This window comes from Buteo buteo, chromosome 25 (assembly GCF_964188355.1).
Source record: "Buteo buteo chromosome 25, bButBut1.hap1.1, whole genome shotgun sequence".
Taxonomy (NCBI): domain Eukaryota; kingdom Metazoa; phylum Chordata; class Aves; order Accipitriformes; family Accipitridae; genus Buteo; species Buteo buteo.
Genome location: NC_134195.1, coordinates 13879092 through 13904712, shown reverse-complemented (window position 1 = coordinate 13904712; position 25621 = coordinate 13879092). Strand labels below are relative to the sequence as shown.

The 25621-nt window shown below is 39.6% G+C and overlaps 1 long non-coding RNA gene across 1 annotated transcript in view; it reads right to left on the bottom strand.

Annotated features, from left to right (window-relative positions):
* Window positions 1-2924: 2924 nt before the first annotated feature.
* The window catches only part of LOC142044635 (uncharacterized), a 56489-nt gene continuing 33792 nt past the window's right edge, over window positions 2925-25621 (bottom strand). Inside the window, exons 4-6 of the long non-coding RNA XR_012654381.1 lie at window positions 6300-6371; window positions 3530-5223; window positions 2925-3300 (exon numbers count right to left, since the gene is read on the bottom strand). This is a non-coding gene — a long non-coding RNA (uncharacterized LOC142044635). The remainder of the gene's footprint in view (window positions 3301-3529; window positions 5224-6299; window positions 6372-25621) is intronic.

The window sequence follows — 25621 nt, the reverse complement described above, 5'->3', positions numbered from 1 at the left end:
AGTACTTCACAATGTCCTTCTAGCATAAACCTGGCCAGAATAATTACTAGATTCCTTGGCTATTTGCAGCAAGTTAAAATAAAAGCTCCTCCTTTCCCTGTATGAAGAGTTGTGATTTCTGCCCCTTCAGAGGGAATGAACTCATTCTCCTCCTGCTCATTCCATCATATGGCCTCCTCCAAGCAGCTGAGGGCCAAATAAAATGCAAGTGTTTTCTGCGTGCGGTTCTTTTTCCCAAAGCTTGAAAGGGCTGCTGGGCCCTTTCTCTTCTGCTTCAAATTCGTAATGAGCCTCTGCCAAAGCACAGGTCAGCAGTTTGCCCAAGTTCTTTTCTTTGACTTAATCCTCCTGACAGGCACAGGTCCAGCACCTCATGAAGATCCTCATTAAGTACGTCTGCCCCGTTTCAGTCAGGTGAACATTGTCATGTTGATGAAATAGCCCACAGGAACTGCTCAGGCATGACTTTATTACTTACACTGAAATACCGCATCTACTAGTCTTGGCAGTGAAGGGTGGTATTTCTCTGAAACTCCCCGCTCACCAGATGGACTGCAGCAGCTCCAGCAGCATTTCAGCCGTCTTCTTTTGGAAAACAGCACTGACAACTGGGTCAATAAACAGCTATGAGGCATTTGAGCACATACTCTACTTTTATTGCTCCATTAATGCTGTCTCTGTAAAAGGTATATAGGTTTTAATGAATAGCCTGCAAGACATTGCAGAAAAACTCTGACTACCAAATGCATGAACAAACTTTTACATCAGATGTTTGGGACTGTTCTTTCAGAGAGGAGCCCTTGCCCTTGCAAATGTTTCAGAAGATCTGGGCAGCCGACTCATGGTGTGTAGCGCTGTCTGTGAAATCCTTGACGGTGGCAGAAATATCACATCAGAAGTGTCCTCTCTGACTTGGCAGAAAGCTGCGTGGTGTACTAGGACACTTTATACAGTAACAAGGGGTGGAGTGCTCACACATCTTTTTTCTTCAGCTGGCTTGCTCGTGGGAGTGGGAAGACCTGTAGTTTCATCTGTTGCCTCCCTTTGGGGGATGGTCAAAGGTAATGGCCAGGTGCAGGTTTTTTCCTGAGCATGATTATAGTGCTTTCTGCAAAGCAAGGATCATGTTTCAAAGCCTCTTTTTTGAACGCTGTGTTAGAAACTTAGAGGTATACAGCAGGTACAGAATCTCAAAGGGACTATTACAGTTATTTCAGTTGTGGAGGTGATAGAAATTCAATTTTCTGATCTCCCAGCATTTTCTGCAAATTTATTATGGGTGGGCTACGGTGTATCTAACTGGGACTAAAGTACAAAGCGTCAGTACCTGGGAATGGGGAAAAACATTTAATAGTGGTCATAGATGTAGCAAGAGCTGAAAAGATGTCCTTGATGGGAAGTTGGTTAAATTCTGGCAATTTACCTATTTCTTCCGGAAACAAAGTTTTCTCCAAAATACTGAAGTGTGTAATCCAACAGGAATAAACTGGATTTTCCCAAAGCAGTTGAGCCCTTTGATCACCTCTCTTTAGCGCTCCCATCCCCCACCAACAGGATAACACTACTTGAACTCTGCCTTAATTTTCAAAAGCCCATAATTATACCCAGTTATGTTATTTACTTCTTAATACACCTTGACAAAGCTATACTCAGTCAAGAGCAAGACTTTCCCAAGCATGCAAAAAGTAATTTCCTTTCAAACACCCGTGGAATAAAATCCCCTAGAAATAACTAAGGTCCAGGATACAGCAAACAAAGCCAGGCAAAAGTAGGTCCTTCTTTCTCATGGCTAGAGGTCCCTTCACCTTGACTGAATGCTGGAGGACATAGTTTATTTCTTTTTCTAGATTTCCTGCCTATTAAGACCCCCTCATTAGTGAAAGAAACCTACTGAGCAATGAAACCACTCCAAAAATGAGTGTTTACTGAAAAAACTGGCCAAGAAATCCTGGGCAGGAACTGCAGGGTGGCCTTCTGCACTAGCTCTGCCCTTCCCAGCAGGGGAGCTGGGTAAGCTCCTTTTTCATGCTGCTAATGAAACCCAGGTGAACCGTATCTTTTTACAATTCTATCTGACACTGGTCACCTAAGCAAAAAGGCCCCAAGCATCCCAGCTTTTTTTGCATTCACTAAAGAGAATGGCAGAAGCGTGGTCAGAGCGGAGCATCCTTTGGCTCGCAGCTCTACACCATACGGAGCTATTTCCAGCAAAGTCATGAACGGTAGTTTTAAAAAGGAGTGTCTGCATCTCCTGCAACAATCACTACTGTCTAACCTCAAGATACCTTTCAAGAAAGAACTGTACTTTTATATTTAAAAAATAAACAGGCCTGACTAACTGTCCAGTAAAGTGAAGATGGGTTCTCTTGTTCAAGGAAATGCTGGATGCTGAAAATCCCAAGGCCTATATTTCTGTTTCTGCTACAGGTTTCTTCCACAACTATTGTTATTTATACCTCAGTAAGACCCCAGGCAGGAGTTAAAGCTCCATTATTTTAGGTACAGCACATTCAACAAAAAGATGACTCATGCATCAAAGAGGCTAAGTTCATCGTGACAACAGTGTTCTTGTGGTTAATTGTGAATATTTCACTTTATCTTCCATGAAAAATAGAGACAAAAACACTGCCTCCCAGTATGTATTTTGAGGCTAAGAAGCGTAATTCATAAATGTTTGGCAAGTGCTTGCTTTTCAAGGTGCAGCTTACTAAAGAAATATAAAGTAATGCACAGACTTTCCCTCCAGAGCAAAATAAGCATTGTAAAGAAATTGTGTAGCACATGTAGCTGTTGCAAAATAAGCAATTGTAATATTTTGGAATTTTTTCCACACGAATACTGAATAATATTGTGTTCTTTAAATGACCCCAGGGTGTTATGGTAACTGAGACCACATTCTTTCACAAGTCATCACGATGCTTTGTTTTATTAATAATTATACTACAATGTTTGGTAAGTTACAGTAATGCTGGAAATCTCTGTCTCTTGTACACGCTCACTGTTAGATCATCAGTTTGACAGTGAAATACCCCAAATCCCAAACCAGCTCAGAAATACATGTCTTTCAGCAGACATTAAAATTACTTGGTCCTTAACCAGGTCTCTCTGGCTTATCAACAGCCAAAATTTCACAGCAGATGTGTCTGCTATTTAAGACTTCTGTTTGCCAAAGTGTGCTTCTGGCTGGGATCAACCCCTTGGGTCCTGTGCTGGAAAACGTGCCAAAAATAGGGGGGCTTGTACTACATTTAGATCTTTCTGTCTTTTCCTCAGTTTTCATTTTTAGCTTGATCTTCTCTCCTGAAAAAGGTCAAGGAAATGACAGTGGAGTTAAACAACTATAACACACGATGTTCGTGTGACATATTTACACAATAAATACATCTTCTCACAAGTTCAAAATCTGCCATACTCTAAATGTAATTATGTAGGAGAAGAAATTTGGAAGCAAACTTGTTCTCCTTTATGTTAAGCTATTACACATCCAGTCACTAAATGTAACAATACAGGAAGCAGCTGCTATAATAACCTGTCAGGTATTTTTTTCTTTCTGTTTTTTTCTTTTGATTGGGTAGTACTGCAAGACCTTCTACATTGTCTGATAATTTTCTTTGCAAAGTATTTCCACATCGATATTCTCCACATGGTAGCAAAGTGGTTGCAGGCCTGTGCAAAAGAAAAAAGTGATTGATAGTGTATTGTATGGCTAATCCAAAGCTTACTGAGGTCGATGCAATTCTTTGCTTTGGCTTCTGTTGGTTTTGGGATCAGACTCTACAGCAGCACTTGAGAAATCTTAAAAGTTAATTTTAAATAGGAAAGATGCACTGCAAGCCAAACAATTTATTGAAAAAAGAGAGAGAGAGAAGAGCAAGGCAAAGATTATTCTTGTCTCCATGCTGCGTACTGTGGAAGAACAGTTCTGTTCATAGTGTTGATTTATAAATAACTTCATTGCCAATCCCCAAAATCTAAAAAAAAAAAAAAAAAATTAAAAAAAAAAAATCACAGGAAGCAATACTAAAACCATGAAGAAATCGCATACCTTCTGAGGCAATAAACACTGTGAAGTCTTAAACACATGATACTGTGGTTTTAGAATTTAGAATTTCTCCCTTTTTGGTAATTCCCATTAAATTAGCAATTTTGGACACCGAAAAGCACTTTAGATCTCACATGTGTTTTGAGATCCAAATTTCCATTGTGTACTTAATTTATCCCAACATTCCTTATTGAAAGCAACAAGATAACTGGATCCCACTATCTGTTCAGCTCATGTTAGTGATTCTGCTCTTCCTTTGCTTTATCTGGCTGTATTTTCTGAGACCTGTTTCACATTAAGTGGAGAACTCCTGCCTTTGAAACAGCTACTGAAGGGCTTAAAAGTTCATTCAGGCAAAGAGTGATTCAAAAGCAGATTTCTGTGTGTTAATGGACTCTGTCTTCCTCTTAAGAAGACAGTGGAGCATAGATTTTCTCATCCCACATCAGATCAGTGATACCATATCTTGTCTCGAACAGCAGCCACCTATGGGTACATCTGACAAAAACACAAAGGGCAATCAGAGACGCATGAACCCACTGAGAACTTTCCCCTGGCTCTTGCCACCACGAATTTGACTTATCTTTTAAAGCTTGAGGGTTTTATGCTTTTAACATTGTGGCCCTCAATTCTGTGGGTTGATTATATTTTTTTAAATGATTTTTAATCCGCTTGTTCTCAGATTCATTGGAAATCCCTTACTGCTGTAATACAAGAGGGAATAAATATGTTAGTTACCTCTTCCAGAAGGTTTATATGTTTTTCTTCAGTCTCACCTTATGTATCCAGGCTAACAGGAAACAGGTCCAATCTCTTTGATATTTCCTTCACCTAAAAAAGTCTAAAGAAACCACTTCAGAATTTCACAGCAGTGTCACATGCCTTTGTATAATTTTATCTCTGTGAGCACTACACAAAATGTCATGACTAGGACTGAGAATAATATTCCAGCTAGGAAAATCTTCTTTATTTATCCAGTGGCACTGTAATCTCTTCCCTTTCACAAACTCATTTTATTTCTTACCGGGTTTGTCTGGCATTACGCGAATGTTATTGTGAGTCAGTTCATTTCCCAGCCTGAACTTTCTCACTACTTTGAAAGGGTTTTCAGCCATCCCGAGTTTTGATTGATTTTGAATGATGTGTGTCACCACTTCATTACTCCATGAGCTTTGCCAGCTCTGAAAAGCAAACAAACAAAACGTAAAATCAATTGTAGGATTCTTAAGGCACTCTGCTGCTAATTATCATGTAACACTTTTCTCCTCAGGAAAATGATGTTTAAATTATATCACATTTCTTCAAATTTTATATTTTTTCCAAAGGCATACTCTTTGGCAAAAGGAAGACTGTAACTCCTGCATGTGATTTAAAGGATAAACAAAAAGGGGGGAAAAAATCTGCTGGTTCAATAAAATAATTCTGCCAGAGGAAAACCATAGCTAATGTCAGATTAGTGTCAAAGCCTCCCTGTGCTACTTGTGCCTTGCCTTCCTTGAGGCTACCTTTCACAGAGGGATGGTGGGCTCTCACCAGCAGCCTACCTCCCACTTTAATTCCTTGGTTTTGAACAATGCTTCCCCTCCCTGCCTGTAGCAACTCAGTGACCGACACAGCAATGCATAAATCATGTGGAGTAGGAATCTTTAATTTTCTGAGTAATTGCACTGAGAAGCTAAAATGTAAGCTAAGTGCAGGACATCTCTCATGGCATCCTGTGCCAGCAGCTCCCTTCTGTACAGCATGGAAACTATCCAGGTCTCCATTTCCAAAGAAAATTGCCACCTTTTGTTCAAACATGAGTATTAATCAGTTTTACAGTCTATATTGTGTATCCTAATAAATGGAACAATGTAATCACTGTCGATGAATCTATGTAAAAATTATTTACTGAAGATTATTTATACATCAAAAGTTGTTGCAGGAAAGCTCACCTGTTCAGATTTACCAGGATGAAAGGCAAACCAACATTATGTACATAGAGTGTAACAATATCAACCACGGTTACTGAGTAATACCACCATATGACAAGGTGCAACCTTTTCTAATCCTAACCCACACTTGGAAGAAAACACCAGTCTCTCAAGAGGACAATTGACACTGTGATATTTAACAGCTATGCAATTAGATATTTATTACATGTAATAGCTCCCAGCTACCCATTACGAATGTATATATTTCACTTTATTTATTACTCTTGAGCATATGTTTTTAAGCATGTGTGTATACATGTCCAGAAAAAATAAACACATCTTACCTGAATCCAAAATTTAAGGCAGAGTTCCTTGGGACATTAGAGCTATCATTATCGAGTGCTGATACTTGAAATCTGGAAAATAGTATTCAACAACTGTTAAAACTACATCCAACATTCAGTAGTGGATTCATAGACCTAATTTTCTTCACTCATGTTCAGAGGAAAATTGGTCTTGATGTCTTATAGGCTTTTATTTTAGTATAATCTGTATTTAAAAGCTGGATGGAAAAACAAACTTTTGGTAAGCTCTAAATTGTAACATACATTTTAATTTGTTGAAATTAAATTTTCTTATGAAATCATGACAGAACAGTTATTTTTGTAGGTGGATTTCTTGTTTTGTTGTAAAATAGAAGCTGACTTCATTTTCCATGCTCGAACTCCGAAAATGGCCACATTGGAGACTGCAGTCAAGCTGCACATCAACCTAAATCTTAAACAAGCATTCAGTTATGCACTGGCCAACTTGATTTCACCACAAATCACATTGCTTTCTGACAAATGCTGCCAGACCAAAATTAAAATAACAGAAATGGAGATTATTTTAGCAGTACTGCCTTTACAATCAAAATTTTTACAATCTCAATAGTAGAGATTAATATAGTATAAATTAATGTGTTTGGCTTTATAGTAGAAGGGTCATATCTTGGATCATAATCTTTCTTTTGAAGAAAATCTTGCCTTAGAAACCAAATATGTAATAATTGTAACTTCTTATCTGACTTTTCTGAGCTAGTCATGTTTCCCATCATCCCAGAGTTGATATCATGTCTGATCTTTGTTTTCTAAGAAATATCTAAATGTTTCAATTTTTTTGGTTCTTCTGAGCAAAAGTGAAATGAAAGGAGTTACACTTTATCTCAAACGTTCTCATGCAGAGATGTAGTAAAGAATACAGTGAACTTTTTGTTGTCCAAAATTTCTAACCAAACTTAGTTAGCTATATGAAAAGAAAATCCTACCTCAAAACTGAACCATAGGTTTCATGCAGAGTTCATGGGTAATCTAGCGAATGCAGCAGATTGGATTATAGCAAAGATTTTGTCCAGCTTTAACATTCACTGTTATTTTTGTCTTCCAAAACTGAATTCCACAGCTGTCAAGAAAATACTGTGCGTGCAGCAAAGGTCTGACTTTTAGAGGTAATGGATCCAGTGAAACACAAAATTCAGGTCTACACAGCATCGCACAGTGCTGGTTATGCATTTTAGCTGAGCTGAACTCTCATTCCAAGTCACGTCCATCAAAAGTCATTGTATTGGGAGTATGCCCAGATACACACATTTTTTGTTGTTTGAGACCACCAAGTCCCACACGTTGAACGTGACAATCAGTATATTGCCTCCCACCCCAAATCCTTGCCCTGGTGCCTGCATCTCCCCATTGCTGGTGCGATGCCTCCACCTCTCTCCTCTTCCTCATGACCTTCCCATCTGCCTGCCAAAACCCACTGTGGCCACGGCCACGGTAGCCCGTACTCTCAAGGGTTGCGTCCCTGTGCATTTGGCACAATCCTCCAAATATTTGTCTCATGGGTTAGCATTTAAGTGGCTTAATGTGTCCACAGTTTTTCAGTGCATGTGCAAAACTGAATGTCTTCAGCATTTAAACAGCATGCTGCATGTCTAATGTATGTGCTGCTATTTTTAGTGAGATCGGATTATATGCTATTCAGCTTAATAATAAACATTAGTACTTGTTAAAGGGAATAGAAACATTGGAATTCTGCTGTGTTTTTAACTAGTTTTTTGGCTGGCTCTCTGCAATGTAGCGGGTGATGGAAAATCATAGCACGCCAATGGCACGGTAACAACTTCCTCTACAGCAGTGGGCTTCTACATGACATCCTGATGTGGACGCAATGATAATCTGCAACCAAAACATTATCTGAAAAGCAAAAACTGCTGTGCAGACCTAACTTAGAAGTTAGGAAACTTACTGTTTTCCTAACTTCATTCCCAGTCTTATGAAATAGTCTTTGAAAAAAGGACATAAACAGCAAGAGAGAAACAATGCACAAGATTCTGTAAAATAATTTGATGTTAACATAACATCAATACCTGAACAGAGAAAGACCACAACTGGGTGTGAATCCTATTTAATGAAAATGTAGGCCCAATTCAAAATCTATATCTTTAAATATATCCATAGTGATTTTTAAATAATACAAACCCTTAAATTCTCCAGTCCTCTCCTGGCATGTTTTTATTTTTCTTTCTATTGTTTTGATTTAAAAAATATAAAAATAATAGGCTAAAATTTGTGCTGCTTTTACAGAGAAATTGCCATGTTCAGGAAAAAAACCCAACAAACCAAACATGATTATGGACATGGAAAATTAACAGACATTCAGCAAGTCAAAAGAAGCAATTAAAACTCACAGGAGGAAAACAAAGGCAGGAAATAGGCCTATAAATTTAATGCTCATCAAATAATGTAAAGAAATGAGAAGGGTTTGAGCAGCCATAATACAAAAAAATAATGCAACTGTGAGAGCTAAAGATGAACTAAAAGAAGCCAACAACAACTCATGTGCAAAGAGTACAGTGTAATGGCTACCGAAACCTGCAAACCAAACAAACCATTATCTACTTGTATTAGATATTGCTCATTTTAATAAATGAGAAAAAATATGAGCTATTGAAATAATCAGTAAAAAGGGATATGTAACAAACTGCGTAGAAAATGTAAAAATTTGCAGAGGAAAATATACAGTCTAAATGTTACTGTCCTGTCAATCTAACTATTAAATAAATAAATATCCACAAGCAGCATGCGTTTATAAAGAATAAGTATCTGAAGATAAATCATACAGGCACAATGGCACACAGAGGAAAATCTCCGCAAGTTGTAAGAGCAAGGTAATTCTGGGAACACAAAAAGGCATGATGCTGAATAATTCCCCAAAGTTAAAGCAAAATGAAAAAAAAAACAACAAAAAAACAAAAAACAAAATGAGATAAATGAAGTTGGGGTATCTCCAGACTGGATGAGCAATTGAATGTGATTTTTTAGAAGTATGATCTTGGGCCTATATGTCTGAAATCTATATATGGTCAGCATCCAATATTTGAGTCTTTCATTGGATCAGACTGTTTCACTCAACTCTCAACAGCTGCCAGAAATCTTTGTATATAATAGGTTTTGCCTTGTTATTTTGGTTTGCTTTGTTTTAGAGATCTGTAGGTGTTTATTATCATTTCCTCCTGTGACTCCAGTCTGCTGCGTTGATACGCCAGTGATGAGTGAACTCAAAACAGTAGGGTGAACTGCATAGATCAAATATTTTGCACATAATGAGCTCTTTTTATAACACAAGCTGTTGCACCTCCTGTGTGTATGTTCTTATTTCTAAATCGGTCAACAGCACGTATAGCACACTGTAGAGTATAAGAGCTTTTCAGTTTGAGGCATGCAGAAACTCTGAGCCTTAGCTGGCTCAGCGAAGGATCCAGGCTGTGAAATCCACTGGAAAGTGCCAAAATGAAGCATGTGTTGTTTGACCTACCTCAAAGGGACAGGGGATATCAGGATCATGTCTGCATCATACGGTGGGGATCCCAGGGGCGACTTGACGGATGAGCTACGAGCAGGTGTGGTGAGGACCCTCCAGTAGCCCCTTAGATGAGTCCCAGCTCCCTTGCAGAAGTGGTTTCCCCCAGCCGGGGCTGGGAGCCATAGGTGAGGTAATGCACAAAGAACTCCTGTCTCTCTTTCTTTTTGGATGCTCGCTAATGACTTCATATAACTGGATGATTCATAGTGACTTTCTTAAAAACTTGGTGGAACAAGAAGTTAGGTCAGATTTAGGATTGTATGGAAATACACATATTGAACAAACTGCTAAATGGACCATGCTAACAGCTCTCCTGTTCCCTCTCCTCAGTAGTCTGACCATAGCTTGATCCTTTGTGAGGTACTAGTGCTGCCTGCACCTCCTGGGAAATTAGTGAGAGGTTTAGGTCTAACCCCATCATCTACAGGGGCTGTTATGTATAGAATCATCGAATCATTTAGGTTGGAAAAGAACTTTAAGATCATTGAGTCCAACCGTTAACCTAACACTGCCAAGTCCACCACTAAACCACGTCCCTAAGAACCACATCTACACGTCGTTTAAATACCTCCAGGGATGGTGACTCAACCACTTCCCTGGGCAGCCTGTTCCAATGCTTGATAACTGTTTTGGTGAAGAAATTTTTCCTAATATCCAACCTAAACCTCTCCTGGCACAACTTGAGGTGTCCTGTCACTTGATATCTGGGAGAAGACACCAACACCCACCTTGCTACAACCTCCTTTCAGGCAGTTGTAGAGAGCGATAAGGTCTCCCCTCAGCCTCCTTTTCTCCAGACCAAACAGCCCCAGTTCCCTCAGCCGCTCCTCATCAGACTTGTGCTCCAGGCCCCTCACCAGCTCGGTTGCCCTTCTCTGGACACGCTCCAGCCCCTCCATGTCTTTCCTGCAGTGAGGGGCCCAAAACTGAACACAGGACTCGAGGGGCGGCCTCACCAGTGCCCAGTACAGGGGGACGATCACCTCCCTGCTCCTGCTGGCCACACCATTTCTGATAGAGGCCAGGATGCCGTTGGCCTTCTTGGCCACCTGGGCACACTGCTGGCTCATATTCAGCCGCTGTCAACCAGCACCCCCAGGTCTTTCTCTGCCGGGCAGCTTTCCAGCCCCTCTTCCCCAAGCCTGTAGCGCTGCGTGGGGTTGTTGTGACCCAAGGGCAGGACCCGGCACTTGGCCTTGTTGAACCTCATACAATTGTCCTGGGCCCATCGACCCAGCCTGTCCAGATCCCTCTGTAGAGCCTGCCTGCCCTCGAGCAGATCAACCCTCCCTCCCAACTTGGTGTCATCCGCAAACTTACTGAGGGTGCACTCGATCCCCTCATCCAGATCATTGATAAAGATATTAAAGAGAACTGGCCCCAGCACTGAGCCCTGGGGAACACCACTTGTGACCGGCCACCAACTGGAGTTAACTCCATTCACCACAACTTTTTGGCCCGGTCATACAGCCAGTTTTTTACCCAGTGAAGAGTATACCCATCCAAGCCATGAGCAGCCAGTTTCTCCTGGAGAATGCTGTAGGGATTCTACCCACAGCAGATTCTAGATGTTTGCTACCTGCCTGGAGAAGAAAAGCCATCCACTTTTCGGACATGTTTGCTGAGCATATGCAGTTAAACTATTACGCAGCAGCTCTGACAAGACTTGCCTATGTAAATCGACCTGCAAGTGTACAGTCAGTTCAGCATATTTGGACGTGACAAGAATTGCAGGAAATGTACAGATCACCTGCAAGTTATTGAGCAGCATATCCAAAATGTCCCGCATCTGGCTTGCTCCACATACATAGTGAATCTACAGGTGCTCAGTGGGCCAAGGCTGTGTCTGAGCACCACCACCCTGGCTCCTCAACTGGGGACCTTTTGCCAACAGTCCATACTCACAGTCAGAGGAATATGGGCCCAAACAAAATGAAGAGGAGAAATTCTGAGGTAAATTGGGTGCTCCATCTAGTTTGCTAAATCTTACAAGGGAGGCAAATGCTTAACCCTCTGATCAGACTTTTCTTGTCTTCTTGTTTCACTTTTATGTGTTTATAAGCTTGCACTCGTGCCAATGCATACATGGCCAGTCTCCACTCCCACACAACACTCCTTCTGTCACCTCAGCACTTCTGTCCTCCCCACCTCTCTATTACTCTGAGTAAATGCTTTGTAGATGCTTAATATGCTTTGTATATCTGCTCTTTACAGAGCACAGACTGCAGGCAGAGGCAGTGCTGCAGAGGATATTCAGCCTTAGCTGCAGCTAAACAAACAGGACTGAAGAGAGCCCTGAAAAGCACACAAACCACAGACTGAAATGAGAGCAGTTGTTTTAAGGCAAGGATTACAACTTGGGCAGGGGGGATGTCAAGAATTCAGGGGTGACCAGTTGCAATCAAGTTAAAACAGTTTTGTAATCTATGGGCTTTCTGAACCTTGCAAGTGGCAGAAAAGAGGAAGGTGTTGAATTGGGAAAGTAGGTGTAGTATCAGCAAAGAAAGTGATGACAAGTCAAAGGTCAGCCTTTCTTATCAAAGAGCTGCAGTCTGTGGGACCGAAGTACTTGACAGGAGAAAATGGTAGGCAATGGGGCAGAAAATGTCTGAATTTGAGGTTGGAAAGACATATTGGGATGGAACAGGAAAGGGGCATAGTGGAGTTTGGGAAGAAACAGAGTCAGAAGGTGAATGAGATCATAAAAAAGTGAAATTCAGTTTCTCTCCTTGCTGAAATTTGTTGCCTTTTATTGAAAAATCAAATGCTTTGAAAATCAAGACATTTCCTGCTTTTAGACCAAGAACTAAAAAACCCCAGAGCTTCTTTATTTAGCAATGCTGTATCTGTGTCTCGGCTGCTTCATTTATCTTCTGTGACCCAGCTTGACTGTATCATCCCATGATGTGCAACAGTGGCTCACCAAAAGGCTCATAAAGCCATTAGGCTTGAAATGAGAGGGAAAGTGGAGTTCTGGAATAACTTTCCATTTGGCGAACTGAAGGCAAGTACCCTAGTGAGTTTTAAGAGGTGCTTTGATACCCTTGTGTTTATGAACGTGAGTTTACAGCATTTTCATTCCAATGGATTCAGTGAGTGTTTTCCTGGACTCAGTAAGTACTTTCAGATTCAGATGCTAATGATCCATGAGAGCACCATGCATCAACCCGAAATGCTGTCAGGCCCACAGAAGGACTAAAGATCATGAGGAACTAGAAATACAAATCAGCTGCCCTGATGGGTTATACCTAAATAGAATAAAAATTTAGTATTTAAAAACATTTTGGGTCTTGCACTTTCGTAGGAAATTAATGGGATTTTTCAGGAAAAAATAATATTTCTACACGTGTTTTCATTGCCTTCTGAGTCAGAAGACACACAAAAAAGAAAGAATCCTCCTATATCATCTAGTTCTCCTCATTTCTGCATAAGTGTTATTTTTCATTTCAGGAAAAGGAAGCAAGAATGAGGATGTTACACTGAACACAGCAGACACCAGGTAAATGTAAACATTATTCTGGAATTTGCCAACAGCAACATGCTTCACCACTTGACTGATTGATGTCACACCCATGTAGCTGAGCTTTGTAAAGACTCCTTTACGGCCCACAGATGTGATTTTGTGTTGACATCACTGAAACATCAAATTGCAAGGCAAGGCTGTGAAGGCCAGCACAAAATCTAAATCAACCATATCTTAGACAGAAATGTACCACTGAAATAGATTGCTTAAGTTGTTAAAGTTTAGCTTCAGCTAAATCACCACAATATGCCCTTGCAAGAAAAGCAGCCTAAGATACCTTGCAAGGTACAATGAGGTGCAAAATTACATCTACTCAGGAAATTAAGAAAGTTTCCTTGGAAAAAAGCAACCTCTCTGAACAAGTGGTATTGGTTAAGCACAATATCCTAAAGAATGGTGGAGTATAGACTCAAAATTTACAACAGTAATATATTGTTAATGACAATTTACAACTTTTAAACATTTTCTGGGCTTCGTGTTGGAAACACAGGTGATTTTCTTAGCTATTAGTTGTAACAAACAGATGAAAGGTAGATTGGTAGATTTTTGTTGCTCATTTAATCTATAAGTATTTATCTACAAGTGTTCAACACTTGCAAAAATACATTTATGGTAGCAACAGGTTCAAATCCCAAATGCAAGCTCTGTTAATAGGACTGTCCCTGTACACACCATTTGCACAGAAAAAAGGTTCTGTAGAAATACCTAAGATCTGACTTTGCAAAAAATGGGCATATTTCAGTTACTAGACTATAGTCTGGCCAAAAGCACTATCACAAACCTTAAATACTTCCAGTCCTTCTAAGTGACTTTTTTCCAGCATATATCCAAAAGATTTTTTTAAACACCTGTGTCTTAGCATATAAAAGTGACAACATAGAGTTAAGCTTGTGTTGCTCAATTTGCCAATTCACTTACCATGTGACAAAACATGCCAAACAGAGATCCAAAGGGATTCATTATTTCAAAATTCCCATCAAAGGAAATAGGAAAATATTAGTCTTAGAGTAAGGAGGAACTTCAGTGTGAATTGTGAATGATGAAATCGAGATACTGGCATTGTGTTGTGTTAGCACAGCCAAATAAGTGAGCATAAGAAATAAAAAAGTAAGTGCAATAGTCTTTTCCAATATTTCTCTCCTTTTGCAGTTCAGTTCTTTCAAATTTATATTAGCTTATCCTTTCAAAACCATTCCTAACCACTACATAGGTATTTTTCTCTCCAGACAAAATTAATTCGTTCTGAGTGGCATTTCAACAGCCCTTGAGCAGATGTTTTTAGTTTTAAATGGAGCCTGCAAACTCAAAACTAATTTGCTGAGATTTTTTTCGCCATAGAAGGGAAGTTAATAAGTGTCTGTTACAGCACTCCTTTCACCTTCAGTCAATTGACTGTTTTACAGTGTTTGTAGCCCCCATGTAACAGTAGTCTTATATGTTAAAAATCTCAAAATTTAGTAACAATTCACTTTGACGTATCATATGATATTTAATGCTTGTCTTTTTTTTTTCCTAGAACATGATAAACTTTTTATGGTATCATTTTATCTGAACCACTGACCAAAAAAATTGGCATAAAATTTACTTAAACTTGCTTTTTCTTTAAAATAACTGAAAGACAGCTGTGCCATGATAAGCCACTGGAATTCATATTATTTGCTATATCAGTAATGAGACCTAATAATCAGATTATTATGTCTACAAATGAACTTTAAAATATTCCTGAAAAAGACATTAGTCCTTCTAATACAGGTAGACCAAGAATTAATTCTTCATTTAATATTGTTTGTGTGCTTGAAGTGAAGCATGGCAAAACTTCTTGTAATTAATAATAATAATTAGTGGGTCTTATTCTAAGATCTTGCTAGCCCTTTATCTATACCACAACTTCCAAACCACTCTGTTCAGCAACAAAATAGCATGCTGAGTCCACACATCTGCTCATCTATAGGCATACATTTGATTTTGTATGTAGTTGTAACACCATTGGATTGCCCTTGTGTGTGAAGCTTATGATGAGTAATGTTTGGTGTTTCCAGCTTCACTGAGCTAGAATACTGATCTCCAAATTTGAGAGGCTGGGTTTTGGACCAGAATGAGAATCTTTCCTACATTCAGAGCCTCCAGTGTAGGGAAAAAAAAACCAACCCAAAACCAAAACAATTTTCATCTGACTTTTAGCTACAGATATGATGATTTAGTTTGGCTCTTCTCTGGCCAAAGGGTGGAGACTGCTGCACTCTGATGCCTCACTGGTATGTGTGATAGAGATGATAATCCATCATATTTCTAGTGAATAAATGACAGACTGCTCATTGCTCTGTGCCTTGTAGATCTACCTACAGCAGATAATAAAATTCAGATGTGTTTACAAAGCATTAGTCTAATTGGAAAAAAACGGTCTGCTGGTAATGACCACCCACAGTATTAGGCAATGGAGACACAGGCTTCTGTCAGGATTAGCACAACACATTGGCCAGAGTATCAGGGACTGAGAAGAAGGTCTAAGGAACTGAGCAGTACTTTTCCCAGTATAGGTCACTCTTGAAGAACAGAAAAGAAGTAATTGATACTCCAGTTGTTAATACTAATGCTACACATAGGCACTAGATAAAGCAAATTCTGCTATTGTGTTTAGCAGCATGTGGCACTTGCTCTCTCCTCCCCCTGTACGGGTATAACATCAATTGACAAGATCATCACTAAAGAATTGGGTCTGGATATGCCCAACCTGTAGCAAATAAGGCTGTAAATCTGATATTTAAAAAAAGCAGGAGCATGGAACAAAAGCTTTTAAGAATACATGCTACAAATAAAAAAGCCAACAACAACAAAGTAAATGTTTTTAGATAACTATGATACTTGAAAAATGTTTGATCAAATGTATTTGGGTATGCAGGTTACATAAGGAACTACCCTACATCTATGCTTTTATTAAGTGTCAGACTTTTTTTTAAGGATGTTTCTCCAGTTTCCATAATTCAAATACAGATTGTGACTCCATACTTAAAGCTTGGGCCTGTGTTCTGATATCTTTACCCAAGTTAGATCCTGTCTTACTGTTCAGTTAACTTTCAGTAGTTCCGGTGGGACTGTTCATAAGGTAAAGGTGACTGGATGTGGACCTCTAACATGAGGACGTACCTTCTATATGGGTAGGTAGGTCTTGCTGTTCTGTGAGAACATCAGTGTCTTTTAATGAAGTATCAAGTACAAGTTGCGGCTCTTCATCAGCTTGCACAGGTTTTCAGGCAGGGATATCTTAAAAACTTTTATAATTTATTAAGGAAAGATCGGCTCTTTTTTTCTGTGAGTTGGCCAAACCTCAGCAGCACTTCTGCAAGCTCCAGATGCTGTTATGCCCAAAATTTCAGTGCACTGGATTCCCGTAACTAGAACCTGCTCAGACATGAGTAACACACTCTCTAACAGCTTTCTAGTCCATAAGCTTAAAGAAACAACTGTCTCACCTAGCAGCATTACATACTTTGGTCCAAATATTACTTTTAAAAAAATATATAAAGGGGCATGGTAATTTTTGGCAAGCTTTTTGAGACTTATTACTCCTGTCAATTGCAGACTGCGGGATTTCTTGAAGTAAAAATTAGGCAGCTCAAGAGATGCATGGCAAAACTCCTAATGATGCTCTGCAGTCCTCCACCATTTTAAGAAAGGAACCTTTTTTCTGTCTCTCAAAGTTGGAATTAAAACAGATTTATAATCAAATCTTTAATTCATACACTGGGAAATATATTTGAACTTCAGTTAATTTAATTTCAGAAGAAAGGACTAAAATAGTAAAAAATGCGATCACTTAATAACAGAAATGAGTGGGCCAGATCCTTTATTCTGATACATTTTAGACTATGCAGCTGATGCATCTGTGTTAAGCCAGTCTAGGTTTGCTTCTTTGTCTTCACTGCAATCTGGCATAACATAGAGCACCTCACAAGAAAATCCCACAGAACTGAAAAGAACCATCCCTGCACTGAGTTCCAGCAGCATTACAGCTGTATAAAGATGAGCTTTAAGCCACCTGACCCTGTAACTTAAGACAGCAGCATGTGGTTTAACTGCACTGCAAGACCTTGCCAGAAACCCATAGGCTTGAAGACTGCACAGTCTTCCTGGGGCCATAAATACAATTGTAGCAGCCACCAACCACAGTACTGACACCCGTCATTAACTTGCAGTTTTATTGAGGCATGGATGTTCAGGTGTGTTCATGGAAGTTAAGGGTTGTTCATGTACTGATCATTTGTTTTAAACTTTTTTAACTTTCTCAAAGTTTATTGCTGGGAGCTGAGTTTTCTTTTTCTTGAGATTCACATTATAAATATGCCCTAAAAATGGTATCATTGGCAACATGCCTGATTGGAAAGACCATGAATTATATAAAACAAGAACTTACTGATGTTGTAATCTTCATCCTCTCATTCTCTGCTTGAGAAATAATCTCATCATGGTGCTACTGCCATATCAAAACAATGCAGTGGGTTTTCCCATTTGTTTTTCATTGGAGAGTTGTGATTACAGACAAAAGGTAAGTGCTTTAAAATGTTTAATATGAAATACATGGTGTTTGTTTTAAAAAGAAGAGATAAGGGAAGATGTTTATAGAGCAAATACTGACTAAGTCTTGGTATTAAACACCAGGTGATCTTCTTAAACACAGTTAAATCCCCAAGTCTGCAAAACTGATGCAATATGGGGGTATCTAGGGGAGGGAGACATTTACATTCACTGCTGTTTTACTGTGAAGGGTGGGATCAGAAGTCCATAGTTAATAACTGTAAATTTCAGTGGTTCTTTTACTTGGAAGTTGTAATCCAAACAAACTTTCATAATGATTTATAACAGAAACTTTCAGCAGAGATGCATGGGATTCCTGGCTTCTACATCTGAGAGTTGAGAATAAGGTGTTGTGTAACAGACTACTCTTATCTCCAAATAGCTACACAAAATGGAAATAAATATATGTTGAAGGAAACAAGATAATTGGATCGTTTGTTTGTGGTTTTTGTTTGTTTTTTTTTTTAAAAAGAAGAAACACAGTAAGATTTGTCCATGAGATTCAGTTCTATCCCTATTTAGGCCCTTGTACTGCACACTACTGAATAAATTCACATAACTGCCATGGGGCTTACTGACCCATGACTTAACTTACCCAGGCTGTATGCTCAGATCGGGCTGTTAGCCTTCATATAAATATATATTGCAGTCTGCATAGACCCCACCAATTTAAATGATTTGATGGAAGGGATGGATTTTTTTGGAGGGGAGGAGTCAGTAGATTTTGATTTGTCATGATGTAAGCCTGGAAAAGAAATTAATTAATCTACAAAGATTCAATGTACTCCACCATCTTCACTAGTTTAGTACCTAGTTCATGGTTTAGTACTTCACTGAGAAAGGAAGATGTGCAAAAGCCTGCGGATCCATTACTTAATGAGGGAAACATTTTTGTATGTCCATAAGAGCCCTTGAGGGGCACAGCAGCCCCTGCACCTTCCACACCTTCAGACTCGCTATTTAGGGAGATCATGTCAACGGGGAACATGCTCAGAACCCCCTGTAGCTGGCATGAATTTTATGGCCTGCCTTCATCTGTCCCTGACCTGGCCACTCCAAGGCACTTTCCTTTACACCAGTCTCACATCTGAGCTTTTTACTTTCCCTTTTGGTCCTTCCCTAGGAGCGGAGACAACACTTTTAGAGTCATTCAGGTCTTTAAAGCTGTGGTTCTGTCCCTAGTGAGGCTTTCAAAAAGCATTTGAGTAAGCTTGGTACCTTGATTTCAAATCAGAATGTTTCAATGAGCTTCTGAAAATCTGTGACTATTTGCCTCTGTTTAGCTGCTAAATACTCCTGAAAAATCTGCTTCTACGCATGTATTTGCAGTTGCATGTTGTGTCATTTGTAAGTGGCACCAACTTCAAACCATCCTCCTCTGTGCAACAAATATCTGTAGGCTACAGAAGTCTGGCAACAATGAAAAAATGCTAGAAGTGATAAGGAATTCTCCAGCAAAACTTTGCAGCCTTGTATTTCTTCAGGGATTTCTCCAAAAGTCTCCTAGTTTAAACCATGCCTCCCAGGTTTGTTAGGCAGCCGGTTCCTGGCTCTGTGGAACTCCTCAGGCTGCCTCTGATCCCAGGGTCCTGCCCCACACAGTGCCCTGGCTCTAGGACACGGCTTCAGTAATGGAACAGCTGGCTACTTGTTAGTTTTCTGATGTAAAAAGAAAGGAACCAGAACAAATTTCCAAGCCTTTTTATAAAATTTAATTTCCTTACAAAATTGCACAATCTTGATTTTTTGTTTATACTTCAAACTTTCAGCAATACAGAATTTGAGGCTATAATCAGCTGTAAATGGAACACTTTGAGTGGAATATCTCAATATTTAATAGTGAAAGTCACTCGGGTAATTACCCATTCTGCAGCAAAAATACTAATAAGAAATGCATTTTGTAGTCTGCTCTTCCTACAGCCAAAAGAGTCTCATCTATTTCTTATATTCTTATTTTGCGTGGGTTTTTGACCATTACATTTTCTTGGACATACTCCAGTTAAAAAATTTTGGTCTGTTTTTTCGGCAGTAATAAACACACCTTTCACTCTTCAGTGCCAATCGTCAGAAAGACAACATCTCTTGAATTTGAATCCTGAGGGACCACAAAGTCAAAGTCTGTGCACTGAATAGGCATATTTTATCTCTGGTAAATAGCTATGATGAAATGATATTTCCATCTTTGAGATTTATATGCTCATAAAGTCAAGTGCAGTATTGTAGATCTTTTACTTAATTGCTTTTGCAACTTGCTTTACTATGGGTCTTAAATCAGCCCAAAGACTGCCTCATCTTTTTAGTAAAGAGGTTACAGTGTCAATTCCAGGCAAATCTGTTCTGGAAATCTGCACCTTTCTTCTTTATTTGTTTTACTGTCACTCAGAGAATGAAAATTTATATAAATGAGTCATCCACGAAATTCCATGCATTGGTGTCATAACTCTGAGACCTTTCAATCTTCATATTTGAACAGTTCACAGCTCAGACGTCTGACTTGATTGAGCACAGATGTCTATGATATCACTAAGTTCTTTGGAAGACAGGGTATACTACTGCAGTATTAACGTTGAATATGTTCCTGTTTAATATGTGCTCCTGAGACCAACTTCCCTGTGTCATGTGAGATGCTTTTTGCAGATAAGAACAAGTTAATACAGTTCTGCTAGCAGTTAAAGTCAGACTCAGACCCAAAACCAACAAGTGAAATTAATATAATTCGATGGTCTGTTGTAGATGCTAATAGTTTACATGAATTCAAAAATAGATCAAACAAATTCATGGAAGAAGACCTGTTAAGGGCTATTAACTATAAAGCTCAGGAAATCCCAAATGGAGGTGAAAAAGTATGCTGCTATTCATTCCCCGTTCATACACATTTTCCTATACAGATGTTATTATCACTTATATAAACAGGAAAAATTAGATCATCTTTAGTCTGATTCATTACTGCTGTTCATATGTTCTTATCTATATTTTGAGGAAAGCAATAGCAATTCATAGAAAATATTTTACTCATGTCAGTAAATCAATGGACCTTCCAATCTAATGAAAACCACAGAAGGAATCTTAGGAGTAATACTCAACAGCACACGCTTTCCATACAACAGGACTGATACTAAAATAAATAGCAAAAGTCCTTTGGATTTCAGTGAAGACTCAAGTCAGTGCTGATCAGTAATACTAATGAAAAAAAAAAATCACAAAATGTCACTACCAGAGAAAGAATGTAAGTCCATAGCAGCATACAATTTGCAAATTCCAAAGAAGTAATATTTTTTGCATTGGGTAAGCACTTCAGTTCTTCATCACCATTTTTGGTATATTAAAATACTCCATTGACAGGATTCATAGCTGTCATACACAATGTTTAATCTGTTGAAATTCTACTCTGTCCTGCTCCCAAGGTGTTTGGAAGGTTGCTTGATCACTGCTGTGAAAATTCAAATGTCACTACAAAAATCAGAGCTCACTCACTCTTGTTTAAAGTTCTGTCACAGCTCCTCATATATCAGCACTTCCTGAATTAACAACAAAAACAGATCCAGAGTTTCCTGTTCAAGTAACTAGGGTAGCACTCCCGAATTCTTCTCCCTCCCTCTCCCTCTACCAGTATTACCTGAACAGATGTGGACTTTATTTTGGGGCAGTCGTATTCCTTACCACATCACGTGACTACAGTTTACATTAAATTCCTTCCTTATCTCTCTAATGTCCATTCTAACTTTATGCCACAGTCTCTTTACAGAAAGAAAGTGAGTGTTGATTAAAGCAGTACAATAAATCACTTATAATCCCTGTACAATCCAATAAATGCTGATGTGGTCATAAGCTGTTTCAAAATACACCCTAACAAATGTATTTAAATCAAAGCATGGTTAAGGTTAATTTAAAAGATAACAGGTTGGGAACATATATTAATGCACAAAACCAACCATCATTACATTGCTGTTCTGCAGAATCCATAGAGTTTTCAAAAGTAATTAGTGTCCAGAAGTTTAATAATCCAGATGCAATTTATTTATGTTAATCAACCTCTCAGGCTTTTAAATTTAACATTCTTTGAAATCAGATCTTAAACACCTCCTGAAATTCCTGCTAAATAGTCACAGTTCCTTAAAGTGATCCAATTACGTATCTCAGTGTTCATAAAAAGTAACACTTCATTTCTCCTTCTCCTGTCTGAAGAAGAGTCTGGAAAAACAAAATCTAGAGCTCAAAAACTAGAAAGGCAGGAAAAAGAGTCCAGAATATCTTATCTTTAGAACTAATGATATTTAAAGGAAGCCCATGATTTTAGGAACTTGACTCATATTCATGAACAGTTGGGATGAAGAAAATCACAGGTCTTTCTGGGTTTTGTATATTAATATTACAACTATAAAATGAAGGTGCGATTTTAGTGTACACCAGCATAATAGCTATGAAGGTGTGAATGTTTTAGCTCAAACTAGGGAGTAGAATATGCATTTATAGAGTTTGAAACCTGATTGCTAGTACATGCTAAAGAGATGTAGGTTATTAGTACTGCTCCCCATTGATTACATTTACACAAGGATGCCAGTAGGTGCTGACATCATATCTTTGTTTTGTTTTAGAGATTACTATCTCCTGTATATTAAATAAGTGCTTCTACTTCTTGTCCAGCTGTAGTGGTTTAAGCCCAGCCGGTAACAAAGCACCACACAGCTGCTAACTCACTGCTCCCCCCTGGCCCCGGTGGGATGAGGAGAAAATATAAAGAAAGACTCGTGGGTTGAGACCAGGACAGGGAGGGATCACTCACCAATTAACAGGCACGGGCAAAAGACAGGCTCAACTTGGGGGGAAGAACAACATCAATTTAGTTTACTACCAATCAAATCAAAACAAGGATATTAGGAAGTAAACCCAAACCTTAGAACTCCTTCCCCCCATCCCTCCCTCCTTCCTGGCTCAACCCCCCTCCCGGTTCTCTCTCCCTCCTCCCCCCGGCAATGGGGGTTGGGGTCAGCTCGCCACCCCTTGTCTCTGCCGCTCCTTCCTCCTCAGGGGAGGAGGACTCTGCACTCGGGCCCCACTCTGCTGTGGGGTGTCTCCCGCAGGAGACAGTCCTCCACCAACTTCTCCAAGGTGGGTCCCTTCCACAGGCTGCAGTTCCTCACAAACTTCCCTGGCGTGGGTCCTTTCTGTGGGCTGCAGTCCTTCAGTCCCAGCCTGCTCCAGCGCGGGCTTTCCCATGGAGTGGTGGCCATCTTGGGGGGCCTCCGCTCCCCTTCTCCCCTCCACAGGCTGGGGGGGGGACAGCCTGCAGCCTCACCGTGGGCTGCGGGGGCATCCCCTCCTGCCCCGCTCCTCCTCCCCTCACTCCTTGACCTCGGTACCCGCAGAGGGGTTCCTCTCCCATCCCAATCCCCGACTCACCGCAGGTTTCCCCTCTGAACTCCGTTCTCCCAGCGGCGCTACCGCCGTTGCTGAGGGGCTTGGCCTGGGCCAGAGGCGGGTCCGGCTTGGAGCCGGGGAAGCTTCCAGCAGTTTCGCACAGGAGCCGGCCCTGCGGACCCTCACCCAATACCAAAAACCCCACCACACAAACCCAAAACACCAGCCTAGACAAGGGAGAAAATGACTGCACATATGCATGCAAACATCTTGATGAGATTGGGGAGGGGAATCTTTCTAAAACTTAAAAATAACATAGATAGGAGATTTCTACTGTAAATCATCTTTGCATGTTAATTCTAAACAAAAACTAATGATATTTACAAAATCATTCAACAGTACTAAGGGAAATACAAGACAGTATAATACAACCACATTTTTCTTCACAGAAGTCTAGAGAGATTTCAATAGCATATATTTATGAATCAGAACATCAAAATAGAACTTGGTTTTTTCATTTCTTTTAATGTCTTAGCACCACTCTATTCATAACCCTCAGTATGAAATAAATTACATTCTTCATTGGTCCTTTTTCCTGAGATAAACACAAACAGATGGATACACACAAGTCAGGAAAAAAGATTAGTTCTATAGAAGAGACATTAAGAAGAGGCGCCGTGCATTTACAGTGGGGTTCAACTAAGTTTAGCCTTTTTCCCTACCCTCCAAACCAAGCTCCAGAAGTCAGAGATCTCTTCTCTGTGAGGATTTGCATCCCACACAGAGGGGATGAGTCACAGTGCAAAGGAGCATTTCTCTCACCATTAACCACAGAGGAGGCTGGGTGCCTTACTTTCTTAACACTAAAGTTAAATGAGATTAAATATTCCTTCTCTTCATATACCATATATAAATATACTAATACTTTACAAAAAAAAAAGTCCAAAGATGTCCTTCATCTACTATATGTAGTAGATATACTGTCCATAGCAGATACCATAAATCTAGGGCTAACTAATTATTCTTTCCTACGCACTTTAATTCACTTTGGAAGTTCCCCAGTTAAAGGTTTTTTTGTGGTTTATAGCTCAAAGCAGAGCTTGTTTCTCAGTGATAAACACAGATGTTTCTCATAAACAAAGTTATAGTAATTAAAATTTGAGTACAGATCAGATTTTTCTATGAAGCTAAAAGCAATTCACAATAATGGGTTACATTCAAAAGTACTTCACTGTATTTTGAAGGGCTCCAGACCCTCAGTCCAATGCCTGCTGTCAACACCTGCCCAGCCAGCTGTTTGAGAACCATGACACGGGGCATGGGTTATCTGAAACGGCTCCCTCCAGCAGGGCAAGCTGCAGCGCTGGCTCATATATGGCCTCTCAAACCTCTCTGCTTAGCTGAGGTTAGACTTGGAAGAATTGCTCACCAACTCTAGCAAGTTTGAATGCTAGTGCTTCTGTTCAAGATCCACAGAAGTCTTGTGGGCTAAAAATTTAACTGCTTTTTCAAAATACATGTTAGCTAAATAAAAGCTATTATTTCACCCTCCAAAGTTGCCTTGTTTATACCCTCAGAAAGTCACTTCTACAACACCACTACTTCTACTCATCCAGTCTCACATCTTTCATGGAAAACAGACTGTGTCTACCACTTCCTCACATAAGTACAGCTTTCTGGCTTAACTATCAAAAGCTTAAATAAGCCCTTTTCAGAGGTCTGCTGTTACGGACATCTGGGGTTTTGTGATTCACCAACTCAGTTACAGTAATTGCAGAAACCAGACCTGCAGGCTTCACAAGGTTTCCAAATCTATTCACTTTGCTTTAGGTAATGCAAGAAACTAAGTAAGTATAGCACTAATCACCTGCAATGACTTCCTTGCATCATCTTCTCATTTGGTTGAGCAGGCTTTGAATTTAGGTGCAAATCCAATAAGGATCTTTTTTCTCCATGCATCCTGTCTCTTTACTGTGGTTGTATGTGGGTTGGTTTTCATGTCGGTTTCCCCACGATTAATACTGTATCATTCTGTTCAGCTATAATAAGGGTTAACAACTCATCTGCTGTTACCTTAAAAGCTCTTGGCATAGGTTGATTTTTAAAGAATTACTTCTGGTCTGATTTGAAAACAGGACATGGGACCTCCAGGAAAGGGCTCAGGTCTGTGTATCACAGAAAGAACAGAGCACAGGGAAAGTACCTAAGCACCTGTATTGGGTCTGACTGGGATGGAGTTAACTTTCTTTATAGCAGCCCATATGGCGCTGTGTTTCAGATTTGTGACCAAAACAGTGCTGATAATGCAGCAGC